The sequence below is a fragment of the Hibiscus syriacus genome, unplaced genomic scaffold (genome assembly GCF_006381635.1).
Source record: "Hibiscus syriacus cultivar Baekdansim isolate YM2019G1 unplaced genomic scaffold, ASM638163v2 tig00117012_pilon, whole genome shotgun sequence".
Taxonomy (NCBI): domain Eukaryota; kingdom Viridiplantae; phylum Streptophyta; class Magnoliopsida; order Malvales; family Malvaceae; genus Hibiscus; species Hibiscus syriacus.
This window is the reverse complement of record NW_024063524.1, coordinates 2,298,200-2,315,673: the sequence shown is the minus strand read 5'-3', so window position 1 is coordinate 2,315,673 and position 17,474 is coordinate 2,298,200.

Below are 17,474 nucleotides of genomic sequence, written 5' to 3'. Positions count from 1 at the left end.
GGATAAGTCATGAGATGACTTGAACAAGAGTTGTTTACCAAAAGGAGGAGTTACATGAGATGTAACTAGTAAAATATTACTTATCTAAGTAATCACTATCCTAAAAGAAAAGCCAAAGCTGATTTAGGTAATTGATGTATTATGGATCCTCACCCACTAGAAAAAATTTCATTGAATTTTTCCGAAATTAAAAGAGAGAGGTTTTTTAAATTTTGAATAAAATAGTGGGAGTAATTTGTAAATAAAGACCTATTTATAAATTTTAATTCGGTAAATTTACTTAATTTAATATTTCCATTGTTGTAGATTTAATGGCAAACAACACTTTATCACTGCGATAACTCCTTGAGAAGGATAAACTTAATGTCATAAACTTCCTTGACTGGTTTCGTAATTTGAGAATTGTTCTCAAACAGGAAAGGAAAGAATATGTCATTGAAGAACCTGTTCCTGATGAACCGAAAACTAATGCTTCAAGAGCCGACAAAGAAAAATTCAAGAAACATATGGATGATATGTTAGATGTTGGATGTCTAATGCTTGCCACCATGACTCCTGAGCTTCAGAAGTAACATGAGGACATGGTTGCATATGAGATGATTCAAAATCTCAAAGAAATATATGAAGGGCAAACACGTCAAGAGAGATATGAGACCTCTAAATCTCTATTTCAATGCAAAATGGCAGAGGGAACTCCAGTAGGAGCTCATGTCATCAAGATGATGGGCTACATCCAAACATTGGAAAAGTTGGGATTTCATATCAAATATGAATTGGCTCCCAATGTTATCATGCAATCATTTCCATATAGCTTTAGCCAATTTGTCCTTAATTTCAACATGATTAAAAATTAACAAGACTTTTCCACAGTTACTTGGCATGTTACGAACTGCTGAAAGTAACATGAAAAAGATTGAACCTAATCCCATTCTGATGGTCCACAAGGACAAAGGAAAGGGAAAGAAAAAGGTAGTGGCAAAGTCTAAGGGCAATGGTAAGGCCAAACCGAAAGGGAAAAATGCATTGAAACCCAAAGAGGGAGTTAGCAAGGAAGCAAAATGTTTCCATTGCGATAAGATCGGACACTGGAAGAGAAACTGCCCTGTTTACCTTGAAGAGGTCAAGAAGGCAAAAGCAAACGGAATGTTTGTTTCAGGTATTTATGTTATTGATATTAATTTGTCAACATCTACCTCTTGGGTATTAGATACTGGTTGTGGTTCTCATATTTGTACTTTCGTACAAAGACTGCAAAAGAGAATGAATCTGGCTAAAGGAGACGTAGGCTTAGGAGTGGGAAATGGAGCAAGAGTTGCTGCATTAGCTATAGGGAAATATGTTTTATCTTTGCCTAGTGGACTTGATTTAAATTTAGAGTATTGTTATTTTGTGCCTAGTTTGACTAAGAACATTCTTTATATTTCTTGTTTGGACAAGATTGGTTTTGAGATTATTATTAAGAATAATTGTTGTTCTTTTTATCTCGAGAATGTTTTTTATGGTTCGAAACAATTGGTTAATGGTCTCTATATTTTGGATCAAGAAAACACCATTTATAATATAAATACTAAGAGATCAAAAATAAATGACTCAAATCAAACTTGTCTTTGGCATTGTCGTTTAGGCCATATAAGTGAGAAACTCATATCAAAACTTCATAAAGATGGATTCTTAGATTCATTTGTTTTTGAACAATATGATGTATGTGAATCTTGCTTGTTGGGAAAAATGACTAAAGCTCATTTTAATAGTAAAGGTGAGCGAGCAAGTGATTTATTGAGGTTAATACATAGTGATGTATGTAGACCAATAAATACACAAGCCAGAGGTGGATTCCATTACTTCATTACTTTCACCGATGACTTCAGTCGGTATGGGTATATTTATCTTATGCGCCATAAATCTGAAGCCCTTGAAAAGTTTAAAGAATTTAAATATGAAGTACAAAATCAATTAGGCAAGAGTATTAAGGCACTTCAATCAGATTGAGGTGGAGAATACTTAAGCATAGAGTTTGATGAACTCTTGAAAGAATGTGGGATTGTCTCACAGCTTACACCACAATGGAATGGAGTTTCTGAAAGAAGGAATCGAACATTTTTAGACATGGTTCGATCGATGATGAGTCATAATGATCTTCCGACTTCTTTTTTGGGACATGCACTTGAAATAGTCGCTTTCACACTAAATCGTGTTCCATCTAAATCATTCAAAAGACACCATACGAGACATGGATTGAGAAGCGTCCTAATATGTCTTTTATGAAGATTTGGGGTTGTAAAGGTTATATAAAACATCAGATGTATACAAAGCTCAAACCTAAATATCATAAGTGCATATTTTTTTGGATATCCTAAAGAAACTAAGAGATACTATTTCTTCAACCCTAATGAGAACAAAGTGTTTATTACTCGAACATGAGTTTTTCTCTCAAAGAAAGGGAATGGTAGAAATATTGAAATTGGAGAAGTTCAAGGACAACATATCAATAAACCTAAATTTGAGTATGTTTCATAAGTTGTTGAGGAGCATTCAATAGATTTAGAAACACAACCACTGCGCAGATCCACAAGAGATCGAAGTGCACCTGAGAGATTTGGATTTCTCGTTACGACACATGAAAATATTCTTTTTATGGATCAAGATGAGCCCAGGACTTATCAAGATGCAGTGTCTAGCCCAGACTCTGAGAAATGGCTTGAAGCCATGAGATCTGAGATGGATTCCATGTCAGTAAACCAAGTATGGACTTTGGTTGAACCACCTGAAGGGGTCAAACCTATAGGGTGTAAATGGGTTTTCAAGAAGAAAACCGACATGGATGGTAATGTACAAACATACAAGGGGCGATTAGTCGCTAAAGGTTTTCGACAAGTTCATGGTGTAGACTATGACGAGATCTTGCTCGCAATAGTTGCATTCCATGATTATGAAATCTGGCAAATGGACGTCAAAACCGCTTTCCTTAATGGAAAACTTGAAGAGAATGTGTATATGACACAACCAGAAGGTTTTTTCATTCCAGGAAATGCTGGAAAGGTTTGTAAGCTACAAAGGTCTATTTATGGACTAAAGCAAGCTTCTCGAAGCTGGAATCTTCATTTCAATGATTCAATCAAAGAGTTTGGTTTTATCAGAAATGAATATGAGCCTTGTGTTTATAAGAAGACTAGTGGGAGCATTGTTTCTTTCTTAATCTTGTATGTAGACGACATACTCATCATAGGAAATGATATACCTACTTTACAGTCTGTTAAGACTTAGTTAGGTAGTTGTTTTTCTATGAAAGATTTGGTGAGGCAGAGTATATCTTAGGAGTTAAGATCTATAGAGATAGACCAAGACGACTTCTAGGTCTGAGTCAAAGTACATATATAGACAAAGTGCTGAAAAGGTTCAGTATGGAAGAATCCAAGAAAGGATTTTTGCCTATGAGACATGGCATTTCTCTTTCGAAAGAAATGTGTCCTTCAACTCCACAAGAAAGAGAATGGATGAATAAGATTCCATATGCTTCGGCTATTGGTTCTATTATGTATCCCATGATATGTACTCGACCAGATGTATCGTATACTTTAAGCATGACGAGTCGGTATCAAGCGAATCCTGGTGAAAATCATTGGGTTGCGGTTAAAAATATCCTTAAGTACTTAAGAAGAACTAAGGATAAATTTCTTGTCTATGGAGGGGAGGAAGAGTTTAGTATAAAAGGTTATACTGATGCCAACTTCCAAACTGACAAGGATGACTCACGATCGCAATCAGGTTTTGTGTTTTGTCTTAATGGAGGTGTTGTGAGCTGGAAAAGTTTGAAGCAAGACACAGTAGTTGATTCTACAACAGAGGCTTAATACATTACAGCCAGTGAAGCAACAAAAGAGGCTGTTTGGATCAAGAAGTTCATATTGGAATTAGGGGTTTCTCCCAGTATATCAGATGTTGTAGAACTTCGTTGTGACAATAATGGAGCCATTGCACAAGAACAGGAACCCAAATCTCATCAACGATCCAAACATATTCTTAGGCGCTTTCATATCATTCAAGATATCATAGACCGAGGAGATGTGGAAATATGCAGAGTACACATGGATGACAACATTGTTGATCCCTTGACGAAGCCTCTTACACAGCAGAGGCATGATCATCACGCTGAGTCACTCGGTATTAGATATGTGAGTGATTGGTCTTAGTGCTAGTGGGAGATTATTAGTATGCCCAAAGACCAATCATATGATGATTGTAATAATACATTTATTTATCGATTTTATTGAATAAAGGCATTGTCACTATTTGTTTCAGTTATATATTTGTATTTAACATAAACTGAAAGATAATAAAGTCCATATAATAACATTATTAAAAGATCCATAGTCAAATATTATTATGGGCATGGAAATAATAATACGCTTAATACTAACATGTTATTGATTGATGACAATGAGTTGTCATTGACATAGAGATGTCAGAATTGATACATGATTCTATTGTTAGAGAACAATGTATTGGATTGACCCATCATGAGCATATGTCTTGGATTATTATGTAACAGTCATAACATTGCTCATGGTGATGACTATATGTATGATCCTCAGACTTGAGATCAATTTCATCCCAACATATATTGTTGTATGTTTTGATACAGTTAAACATGCTCCATAACTGGTTGCGCTATAAAGACTGTTATTGAATATATCTCGATATATGTAGTGGGATGTATGTGGTTAAGATATGATTTGTCCTTCCTATATAATAGAAAATATATCACATGCCACTTGATTGAGTGAGACTAGAAATGCATGGTCATGCTTGAATAAGTTGATATGTGATATCATAAATTATTTTTTAATTATAGTTTACTCTAGACATCAAGAAACAATAGATGGGCTATACAAGTGTGATCATTCTAAGACTTGTGCATATTCTAGATATAAAGGACAAAAGGATGTAATACATAAAAGAGTTAATCACGAAGATGATATGTCGAATCATAATTTCTTGTAACTTAGGTGAAAATGATATATTGCTAGATGTCACTCATTGTGTGTAATATTAGAATTTTTATAATAATTACTACTAACGTTACAAGAATCTACAGGGTCACACCCTAGGATTGAAATGAGCAAAAATGTACAATTTTTTGTATGTTACTAAAATATATCGAGAGTTAAGATATGTATATTTGATATACATATGATTTTAATTATCCCGAATATTGTAAGTAAGCATTAAGAGAATGTAATTTAGATTACAACTCTTTTAATTGGTATATATATATAATTCGAAAAAATTAAATAAGTTTTTAAATAAACATTAAATATTGTAATTCATATTATAAGTCTTCAATGTATATTTAATTTGAATTAATTAAATAATATTTTATTTATTAATTTGAAATAACTTTAAAAACCTAATATGTTAGGGTAATTGATATATTTAAAAAGAAGTAAGGTCTAGCAGCCGTTTTTTTACTTCAGTCGTTTTCTCAAAACCGATTTTGGGAAAAGAAAATTTTGCTCTCAATCGGGTGAACTAAGTAGAGGCCGAGACGTGTTTTCGTGGAGGCTTACGATTCAAACCGTTCGTGATCACCACTTCTCGTTGTTGTCTTTGCTGTTTTTCAAGGAACCCATTTGTAAGTATTCGCATCATTTCGTCCCGATTTCGGTTTTACGTACTTGGATCGCTGGTGAGACCGTCGAGTTTTGTTTCCGCTGCACCATGGGGTGCGCCGATGGTCCTAACAATTATGAATTCTGTGGGTTGCACACTTAGTGTCGATAGTACACTTAGTACTGATGTAACAATGCAACATATGCATTTAACCACATGTCATCTATAACTCTTAATGTACATAATAAATGCACTCACATGATATGTCTCGCTAACATGCTGTAATGATGTCTGACTATTCGGTAACTTTATCTTTTCCATTTTTCTTACTTGACTCAGAAACATGATTATGATCTATACAAGCATCCATTAAGTACACATACCATACCAATGTTAGTATATTCTCTAACATTTATACTTTTAATAATACTCAAAAGTACTATTATATTCATTTTCTATCAAAATTCATCCTATCTTAAAGTTTCCAGACTCAATAGTATCGGTACCTTTATCATGGTATCGATACTTATATACTATGGTATCGATACTCCCTTTCAGTATCGATACCATTTTTGCATTCTGGAATCCATGGTATCGATACCTTCATCTTAGTATCGATACCCACAACAATATCGATACTAATTGCATCAGTATTGATATTGTTCATCCTATTTCCCCAATTTTTAACCTATAGTATCGATACCGTTCTTCCATTACCGATACTCTTACCCAGATTTTCCATTTTTCAGCTCTATTTTTACCCAAATTTCGTTTTAATTTCTTACTTTCACCTCAAACAATACCCTTAAACTTAACATCACTTAACCCAACTAACTTTCCTCCATTTAGCTTCTTATAACATCTAAATTCTCCAAAGAACATCCCAAACCAAGAATCATACTACTTTTTCATACATGTTTTTAATCACATCTAATGTTTCTAATATCTTCTTTACTTATTTGACAAGTCAAATATACTTGTAAATCTCAATAAAAACTCATATTTCAACATATCATTCAAAAACCCATTTTCTTCAATCTCAAATAAATCACTCATCTCTTAGTTTTAATCATATTTAACCATTCCTTAAGCTTCCACATCACTTAAGGTTTCAAGATCAAACCAAAATTAAAGGAAAAACTACCTAGATGAAGTCTTACCTTTGGCTATGGGGAGAGCACGGTCACGGGGAAGAATGAGAATAGAAGATGAATTAGCTTATTTCTCACATTTCCCCTTTTTCCTATTCTGAAATACCCTAATTAAAAAATAAATTTTAAATTCATTTCCCTTTAAATGACCAAAATACCCATTTAATTCTTCCATTCTTACTAATTGGTCTTAAAAACAATTTCTATATCATTTCTTATACTTTACCATTTATTCAAATTATTTCCCCAAATTTCAAATTCTTTTATTATCGTTATCGACCTGATATTTGGGGTATTACATGAAACTACATAGAGTATCTGAAGATCATATTAAACTTTGTGTTTTCCCTTTTTCCTTAGTAGAATTTGGCTAAGAATTGGTTATTCTATTTACCTTATAATTCTATTAATATTTGGGTTGATATGAATCGTCTTTTTCTTGATAGTTTATTCCCTGCGGTGAAAGTGAGTGAAATGAGAAGAAACATCTTTGAGTGCGACAGAAAGATGGAGAGTCATTATACGACTATTGGGAACGATTCAAGAAACCCTGTTCTAGCTTCCCACAACATAGACTATCAGAGCAAACACTCATTCAGTACTTCTACGAAGGTCTACTTCCTTTAGAGATGAAGATGATAGACGCAGTTTTTGGAGGAGCACTCGTTAATATGACTCTGAATTCAACCATAAACATAATCTCTACCATGGCCTCTAACTCTCAACAATTTGGCTCTTCTAGTGAACTTACTCGACGGGTTCACGAGATAAGTACAATTTCATTGGAAAATAAAATTGATAAGTTGACTGATGTAGTTTAGTATCTTGTTACAAGAAAAATGGATACATCTAGACTTTACGGAATATGCACACTGTCGGACCACCCCACAGATTGTTATTCAATATTACAAGAAGACAATGTCGTACAAGTAAATATAGTTGGTAATTTTCTGGCATCTCCCTAGAGACCTTATAATCCTAACACAAATACCTATAATTCGGGGTGTATGGACTATTCAAACCTCAGCTATGGGCAGAACCTGAGACCTAATCAGTCGTATCAACCGAGGCATCTTCCATAACAACCGCTAAAATCTTTATTGGAGTCTATCGTAGAACGATTGACACTTTATCAAGAGAAGTTTTAGAACCAAACTAATGCTCATCTATAAGATTTATATAAACAAATGACTCAACTGGCTCAGACCATGAGACACATAGAGTCACAACGAAAGTTACATCTCAAATCGAATTGAACCCACGAGAAAACGTTAATGGCATCACCTTTAAGAGTGGCACTGTTATCGCACTAATCCTTAAAGATTCTAGAGGAAAAAAAGATGCATTACCAACTCCTCCCCCACCATCTCCCTATGCCACACCACCTCTCTTCCCGTCAAAATTGGTTAAACGCGATAGACAAGCCGAGGAGAAGGAGATTCTTGAAGTTTTTTGAAAGGTGGAAATAAATATACCGCTTCTTGAGGTGATCCAAAAAGTACTGAGATATGTCAGATTCTTGAAAGATCTTTGCATAACCAAAAAGAGACAGCGGAAATGAAAATGTAAACTTAGGTGAGAACACCTTAGCTATTTTTTAATGTAAGTGTCCACCAAAGTTAAAGGATCAAAATATGTTTTTTATACCTTGTAAAATTGATAAGGTAGGAATTAAACGTGCTATGTGTGATCTTGATGCATCCATAAATGTTATGTCACTTTCTGTTTACAACTCACTTTATGTTGGTCATTTGAAGGAAACTATAGTAATAAATCATCTCGTTGATTGATCCGTCATTTCTCTTGAAGGATTTCTTGAAAACTTTTTGGTAAAGGTAAATGACTTAATTTTTCTGATGAATTTTTATGTCATTGATATGGAAGATGACCGAACCAATAGTTCCTATGAAATTCTTATTGGTAGCCCATTCCTAAGCATAATACATACGGAAATTGATGTTACAAGTGGAATTCGTACTATGGAATTTGACGGCGAAGTTGTAAAATTTGACGCTTACAAGGCGATGAAGTATCCAGATAATGTTGCGAATATTAGTTTCATCGACATTATTGAACCTTTGATAGATGATTTTATTGAAACTATCTTATCCGATGATTTGTGCAGGGAATTAGAGAACTACAATGAAGAAATCAAGGAGTTAGAAAATACTTTTTTCCATTCATTCTGATATGCACCTAACTCCATCTAAATCTAAACTTTTACCTTTTATTTTACAGGCACCACAAATCAAGCTGAAGCAATCATTGGATCATCTCAAATATGCATTTTTAGGAGATGAGGCCACCCTCTCGGTTATTATCTCAAATAAGATTTCAAAGGAGGAGATATATGAATTAGTGATGATTTTGCACGCTTACATGGAAACAATCAGATTTACTACAGCTGCCATCAAATCGTTCAGTCCATTAACATGCATGCATAAGATTAAAATTGAAGATGACACAAAACCATCCCGAAAAGGCCATAGGCGTTTGAATCCTTCAATGATGGAGGTGGTGAAGAAAGAAATTCAAAAAATCTTAGATGAAAATTCATCTACCCAATATCCGATAGTAATTGGGTAAGTTCAGCTCATGTGGTTCTTAAGAAAATTGGAGTGACGATAAATGAAAATTTTGAAGGTGTATTAGTTCTTACACGAGTTCAAAACAGATGGAGTGTTTGCATTGATTACATGAAGTTGAACTCACTTACTCAAAAATATCATTTTCTATTTCCTTTTATTGATCTGATGATAGAACGATTAGCTAGTAAATCTCATTATTGTTGTTTAGATGGTTTTTCAGGTTTCTTCTAGATCCTAGTGACACTAGAAAATAAAGAAAAAATGATGTTTACATGTCTTTTGATGAGTGTCTCTTGAATTTAACTAATTTGTTGAAATAATGTCTTGAATATAACCTTATGCTTAATTATGAAAAATGCCATTTCATGGTCGATAAAGGTTTGATTCTTAGTCACATTATTCCTGTTAATGGAATTACGATCGATAAGGCCAAAAATAATATTATTCGCTTACTCTTATACCCCACAACTGTGAGGGAAGTTCATTATTTTATTGGACATGCAATTTTTTATCGCTGGTTTATAAATAATTTTTCCAAGATAGCACAACCGCTTTGCAAGCTGTTATAAAAGGATACACCTTTCCTTTTCGATGACGAATGCAAAAGAGCTTTCGACATCCTTAAAGAAGAACTTATTTCGGCACTTATAGTGTAGCCGTCTAACTGGGATTATCCCTTTAAGATTATGTGAGACGCGAATGACTCAAGCATATGAGCCGTTCTAGGGCAGAAAATCGCTAAAGAACCCCACGTTATAGCCTATGCATCTAGAACACTAGATACAACTCAACAAAATTACTTGATTACTGAAAATGAACTCTTTGCTATTATTTTTCCTTATATAAATTTCGTTCTTATCTTCTCGGTACTAATATTGTTGTTTATTCTGATTATACAATTTTGAAATATTTACTGAGTAAGAAGGAGGCAAAACCGCGCTTGATCTTGTTGAACTTATTTTTATATAACAATTTTAGGGGCAAAAATGTTTTTTTGACTAAATTAAATTTATTCAAAGTTTTCAAAAATAATTCGAAGTCCATAAAACTTGAATTTGAACATAAACATGATTTTCTAGAAAAGAAGTATCGATATTATTCGTACAGTATCGATATTGCACTTGTAGTATCGACACCCAATATAAAGGAAGTATCGATACTCTCACTATATTATCGATACTACCTATTTGTTTTAAAAATGTTCAGATTCCAGTAGGCATTTTTGGTACCGATACTCCCTGGTATGGGCATTTTTATTTTGTAGAAATTAAGTCCCAATGGCTCCAAAACATCTTTAACAGCTAGAAACGGTCACAAACACATTTCAACATATAAAATGAAATTCAAGACACTTGAAGAAGATTACACAACACCTATCCAATCATTGATCATCAAGAGAAAAGGTTCCATTCTTTATTCCTTATTTCTCTTGTAAATTGTGTGTTTTTTAGTGAGCTTAATTTGTAAACACATTCCTTTGAGAGATTTCTTGTTTACATTCTTTTTTATCCTTTTGGTTTCTAGTTTAGACATTGAAACTAGAGAGTTGTAAAAGGTCACTATTGAGCCTAGAAAAAGAAAGAACAAATTAGTAAATTTGTTAGAAATCCTTAGTGTAGAGCTAAGGTAAGTAGTGGATGTAAACTTTATTGAGGAAGTTGAACCACTTTAAATTCTTGTAAAAATTTTCTTTTATTTCTATCCATACTCCCAAAATTTTTTATTAAGCCAAGTCACCCCCTCTTGGCACTTTTTTGGTTGATCGATACAACATCATATATCCCAATAATTGGTATCAGAGCGGGTCATAAATCGACGATTTAACAACCTTGTGAAGATCTTTGGACTTCAATATCCAGTGCATAGTACCTTGAAGACTCACACTCCATTCATAGGCCTCCTTATTTTAATGGTGAAAACTACTCTTATTGGAAGAATAAGATGATATTGTTCATTCAAGCCATCAACCTTGCAGTTTGGGATGCCATCGTCGATGGTTTTTCTGTTCCTCCAAGAAAATCGAAAGGATTGGACCAATTAAGACAAGAAGTTTGCCCAAATAAATGCCAAAGCCATGCACATCCTCTTTTGTGCTCTTGTCCCAGAAGAATATATTAGAGTATCTTCATGCTCTAATGTTACAGATATTTGGGACAAGTTTGAGGTGACCCATGAAGGAACAAGCCAAGTGAAGAAGTCCAAGATTGACATTATCACTCTCAACTATGAGAACTTCAAGATGAAGCCCGATGAAGACGATGCCTAATTGGTTCACTTCAATCATAAACGAGTTGAAGAACTTTGGTAAGGTTTATCCCAATGAAGAAGTAGTGAGAAATATGTTTACCTCATTGCATACATGATGAGAAGACAAAGAAACCGCCATTGAAGAAGCCAATGACTTGGAGTTGTACACCCTTGATGAACTAATCGGTTCTTTACTCACTAATGAGGTGAAACTCCAAAAGAATAAGGAAGAATAAGAAGATATGAAAAAGAAAAAAAGGAGGTGAGAATCGCCTTTAAATCTACCAATTAGAGTAATCAATACTCAAGTGAAGAGGTGGATGAAGATGAAGAGATCGCCAAGCTTTTCAAAAGATTTAAAAAAAATTCATGTCTTCCAAAGGAAAATAAGTGAATCATGAATCGATCGAGAAGAAGTTTCCCCCGATGTGTTTTGAGTTCCAAAGAACAGGACATGTCAAATATGAATATCTTCTTCTAAAGAATAAGGGATCAAGTAAAAAGAAGACATTTGTGGTGGCTTAGAGTGATGATGACAACTCCGATGATGAAGTAGCCAACTTATGTTTCATCGAAGAAGATTCAAGGGTAACTTTTAACTCTTTTGATTTAAATTCTTATTCATTTAAAGAGTTACAAGATGCCTATGATGAATTGTATTTGGAATTTTAGACCACGAATTCCAAATATAATAAATTAATTTCAAAATTTAAAGTTGAAAATAATTTTCTTTTGAAAGAAAAAATAGATTTTTAAAAAAATGAAATTTTAAAAAATGATTTTGATATTTCAAAATTCAAAATCAATGATTTAGAAAAATAAAATCTTGATTTAAAAGTTAAGCTTGAATACTTAACAAAAGAAAAAGAAATAATTTCTCAAAACAACTCATCATGTTTAAAAATGACAAAATGCTCGCATTGTCATTTTCATGGTCACTTGGAACATACTTGTCATTTAGAACTTAGAAATCATTTTAAAATTAGACAAGTATAGGTTCCTAAGGGAACAAGAGACTTTTGCACTAACATTCAAGGATCCAAAACAATTTGGATACCAAAAGCTATATAGATGTCTCTTGTAGGTGTGTGGGAGCAATGATTTCACAAGTGAAGAAATTCAAATTCTCTAGCCACACTGAGGAATGTATAATCTCTAAGCTTAATGTTTTTTGTATATTGGTTACCTTTTTTTCTTTATGCATGGATGAGTTTTGAACATAAATGATTATATGTTGTTTTTCCATCTCATGTATGTTATAATGTGTTATGGTGAACATTTTAAAGTTTTAATGATATTTTTTTTATTTTAGTTCATCATAATATTTTTGGTCAAATTTTCTTTTAATGTTTCATTTTTTTTACAAAATTTTACTTTTGACCTTAAATTTAAATGTTTATGCAACTGGTTTTATGCAAATGATGTCTCTCTAATAATTGATATCAATTTTTCAAATACATAACATTTATTTTTGGATAACTTTATGCATATGAACTTTAATGTCTAATGTTACTATTACATAAAGTAGTATAGACTTGGATTTATTGGACTTCATGTGTTACTAACATGTTTGTCATCTTTGTTGAAATTCAATAGTTTTTAAGTGCCAATTGTTTAAAGTCAAATTTTTTTGGAATGCATTTGTTGAGGGGGAGTTTTTTTATTTTTCAAATGGTCTTTCTGTTAAAATTTTTACTTACTCTCCATTATTATTTTTAAACTTAAATGTTTGAATTATTTTTTATATAACAAAAAGTGGGAGAACTATAGGTTTGAAAATTTTAATTTCAAGAATGAAAAGGGGCAGCTTTAATATATTTCCAACATATTACTCTTTTTCATTAAATGCTTTATTAAGTGGGAGTTTTGCCAAAACCATTTTCCAATGTTTTGTTATATAAAAAAGGGGGAGATTGTTAATCCTATTTTGATATAACAATTTTAAGGAAAAAATGTTTTTGGACTAAATTAAATTTATTGAAAGTTTTTAAAAATAATTCAAAGTCCATCAAACTTGAATTTGAACACAATTTTTTTTTTCTAGAAAAGAAGTATCAATAATGTTCCCACAGTATCGATACCACATGAACAATATCGATATTGTTCTTGTAGTATCGATACCCAAGGCAAGGGAAGTATAAATACTCTTATGGTAGGATTGATACTGCTTATTTGTTTTAAATGTGTTTAAATTCCAATAGGCATTTTTGGGACAAATACTCAAAGGAGTATTGATAGTACTTTTTATATTAGTATTGATATCATACCTTAGTACCAATACTCTCAGCCCAATGGTTGAAAAACAACTAGTTTTTATTAGTGCAATATCGATACTCCCTGGTCTGGACAATTTTATTTTGCAGCAATTATGTCCCCAGCGGTTAAAAACGGTCACAAACACAATTCAACATATAAAATGAAGTTCAAGAAACTTGAACAAGGTTACACAACACCTATCTAAGCAATGATCATCAAGAGAAAAGTTGTTATTCTTTATTCTTCATTTTCTCTTGTAAATATTGTGTTTTTAGTGAGCTTAATTTGCAAACACCTTCCTTTGAGAGGTTTCTTGTTAATATTCTTTTTATCCTTTTGACAAATGGGTTGGTTTCTAATTTAGCCATTGAAAACTAGGGAGTTGTAAAAGGTTACTCTTGAGCCTAGAAAAAGAAAGAACAAATTAGTAAATTTGCTAGAAATCCTTAGTGTGGAGCTAAGGTAGTGGATGCAAACCTCATTGAGGAAGTTGAACCACTCTAAACTATTGTGCAAATTTTCTATAATTTCTCTCCATAATCCCAAAACTTTTTATTTAGCCAATTCATCCCTTATTGGCACTTTTTCGGTTGATCGATAAAGCATCATAAATCCCAACATATCCAATGGGTTTTACTCTTACAATAGTTTAATCTTCAGATCAAAGATAAGAAAGGCAGTGAAAATCTAGTTACGGACCATCTAAGTCGACTCCCCATCTCTCAATTTGACGAATCGGTCCAATAAGAGCTCCTTGAGGAACATCTATTTTCGACACAATCAACTATACCAGGGTATGCCGATATGGTTAATTACTTAGCCATCGGGGTAGTTCCATCCATTCTAAACTATTTCGAGGTAAGTCGTATCAAACAAGAGTCTCAATTTTATATTTCAGATGATCCATATATTTGGAAACATTGCTCGGATCAGGTAATTCGTTGTTGTGTTGTCAAAAGAGAGGTAAATTCTGACCTAAATTTTTGTCATTCTTATTCTTGTAAAGGACACTTTGGACCGAAAAGAACCGCACACAAAATTATTGAATGTAGATTTTACTGGTCTAATATTTTTTGTGATACATATGTGTTTTGTAAATCTTGTGAAAAATGTAAGCACATCGATAATTTAAGTCGTCGTAACTAGATGTATCATAATCTGATTCATGTTTGTGAGATATTTGAAGTATGGGTATTGATTACATGGGTCCATTTGTTTCATCTTTCGGAAATTGTTATATAATTCTTGTTGTCGATTACATTTCAAAATGGGTGGAAGCTAAAGCTACTCATAATAATGATGCAAGAACAAATGTCAAATTTTTAAAGAGTTCTATTTTTTCGAGGTTTTGAAACTCCAAGGGAGATAATTAATTATCAAGGAACACACTTTGTTAGCCGAGTCATCGAGGCATTTATGAAGAAATACGATGTCACTAAATGAGTTGCCACTGCTTACCACCCTCAAACTAATGGAAAAACATAAGTTTTAAATCGAGAAATCAAGTCGATTCTTGACAAGATTGTGAAGCTGAATAGAAAAGATTAGAGTTTGAAACTCAATAATGCCTTGTGGGATATCGTATCGCATACAAAGGTCCCATCGACATGTCCCCATATCATATAGTCTTTGGTAAACCGTGTCACTTGCTGTTTGAGTTAGAACATAAAGCATATTTATCGATTAAAGAATGTAATATGGAGATAGATGCAATCAGCGAAGCAAGGAAATTGCACATTCAAGAGCTTGAAGAAATTCGTCGCAACGCTTACAATAGTGATCAAATATATCAGGATAAAACTAAAGATTGTCATGATCTTTGTATTTCATTTAAATATATTACTGCTGGGCAAAACGTTTTGCTATTTAATTCTAAGTTGAAAATCTTTCCTGGAAAATTGCGAACAAAGTGGTCAGGACCTTTTACCATGACTCAAGTATTTTCCCATGACACAATTGAAGTTCAAGACAATTTGACAGTTAGTTTTAAAGTAAATGGTCAACGATTGAAGTCATATTACGAAAATAATTAAGCATGCGTGATCAAAGAAATTATTTTAGAAGAACATGTAGTCTGAATTAGGTCGTTGAGCAAACGACTTTAAATAAAGCGCATGATGGGAGGCAACCCATTTTATTTTATGTTTGCTTATTTTCTATTTATTTACAATTTCATTTTGTTATATGTTTATTTTATTTTTATTTTGAATTTTTAGGTACCCGAAACAGATTTGGTCAAGCAAATTTGAAGCAGATATGATATTTTTTACCAAACGTTAGCAAGGCTCTTTCTCATGCGGCACAAGTTAGAAAAACCTATCAAATATTTGTACCGTTAACCGTTACCACCCACTTTCTTTCTTTTCCCCTAAAATTCGAACATATTTTATTTTATTTTTCCCACCTTTTTCGCTAATCGATCCCTTATAAATTTAAACACCTTGGGCCCCACCCACCTATTTCTTTCCCAATACAGTTTCACTATTTTTCAAACTCTTTGACTACTCATACTATCCCAATCCCATTAAAACTCTTTCCTTAATTTCTTTTTATTCCCACACATGACCAACTCAAAACCCAAGCAAACCCTTTCTTTATTTTTCTTTAACCAAAACCTTCAATCTTCATCTTTTCACAGTCATGCTAACCAAATTGCACCCTCACCGAACCTTCACCCACCATTTGTCGTGCGTTACCACCACTATCCCTTGGTACACCGCTATATCTCGCCATCACACTCACGATGCTGATCTTTCATTTATCCTTCATCTCTTGGTTGTCAACTCTTCACTTTCCAAGATGGTGAGAATAGGAAATCAAGGCACCGGAAGTTCTCTACCGTCGGTTATTCTAGATGGTCGTTGTCGATTTACCACTCTGACATTCGTACATGTTCCAACCTTCTCCGACTCCATACCCGCGCCTCCACCTTCCCCTTCTCGTTGTGGGAGATGCCAACAACCGCCTCCTTTTCCACTACATGAGCCCAAAACGGTTTACGTTTCAATCCCTGCTTTGACGCTATCCACCGAATGATTTTCTCACGCTTCACGATGAAGTGCTGCTGGCACTTCTCACTCAAGACAACACTAACCGACATCATCCTCAACATTTTATTCGATGCCCACTGTCGTGTCATCTCACTCTATGTCAGACGTTGTCCCCTCCTACTCTATGCATTCAACAATTCCGGAACAATCCAACGAGGTAAATTTCGAACCTTTTTCGATTCAACCCTTACTAATTTACCACCTGGATTTCAACTACGCAGAGGATTTCAGCACCGAGTTTCTAATGGGCAGACCATCGACCGGGCAACCGGGTTACGCTTCATCATCACATTATCATACTGAATAGCCCACTTTACCATCATTCACAACAATTTCCCCCAAAATTCCAATGTCATCTGACGCTCCACCCGATCTCATTGAAAACCCCGAGCAACACCGTAAAGGGCGAACTTACTCAGTTCAGACCGAAGAAGAATTAAAAGGTTTCTTGCAATTCAACGATGACGCATAGGTTTGATTTAACAATATTCGACATCAAATATTTCAAGTTTTTAAGTACATTCTTACTCATACTTTAGAGACTTTGCATTTGATGGATTCCGTTGCACATT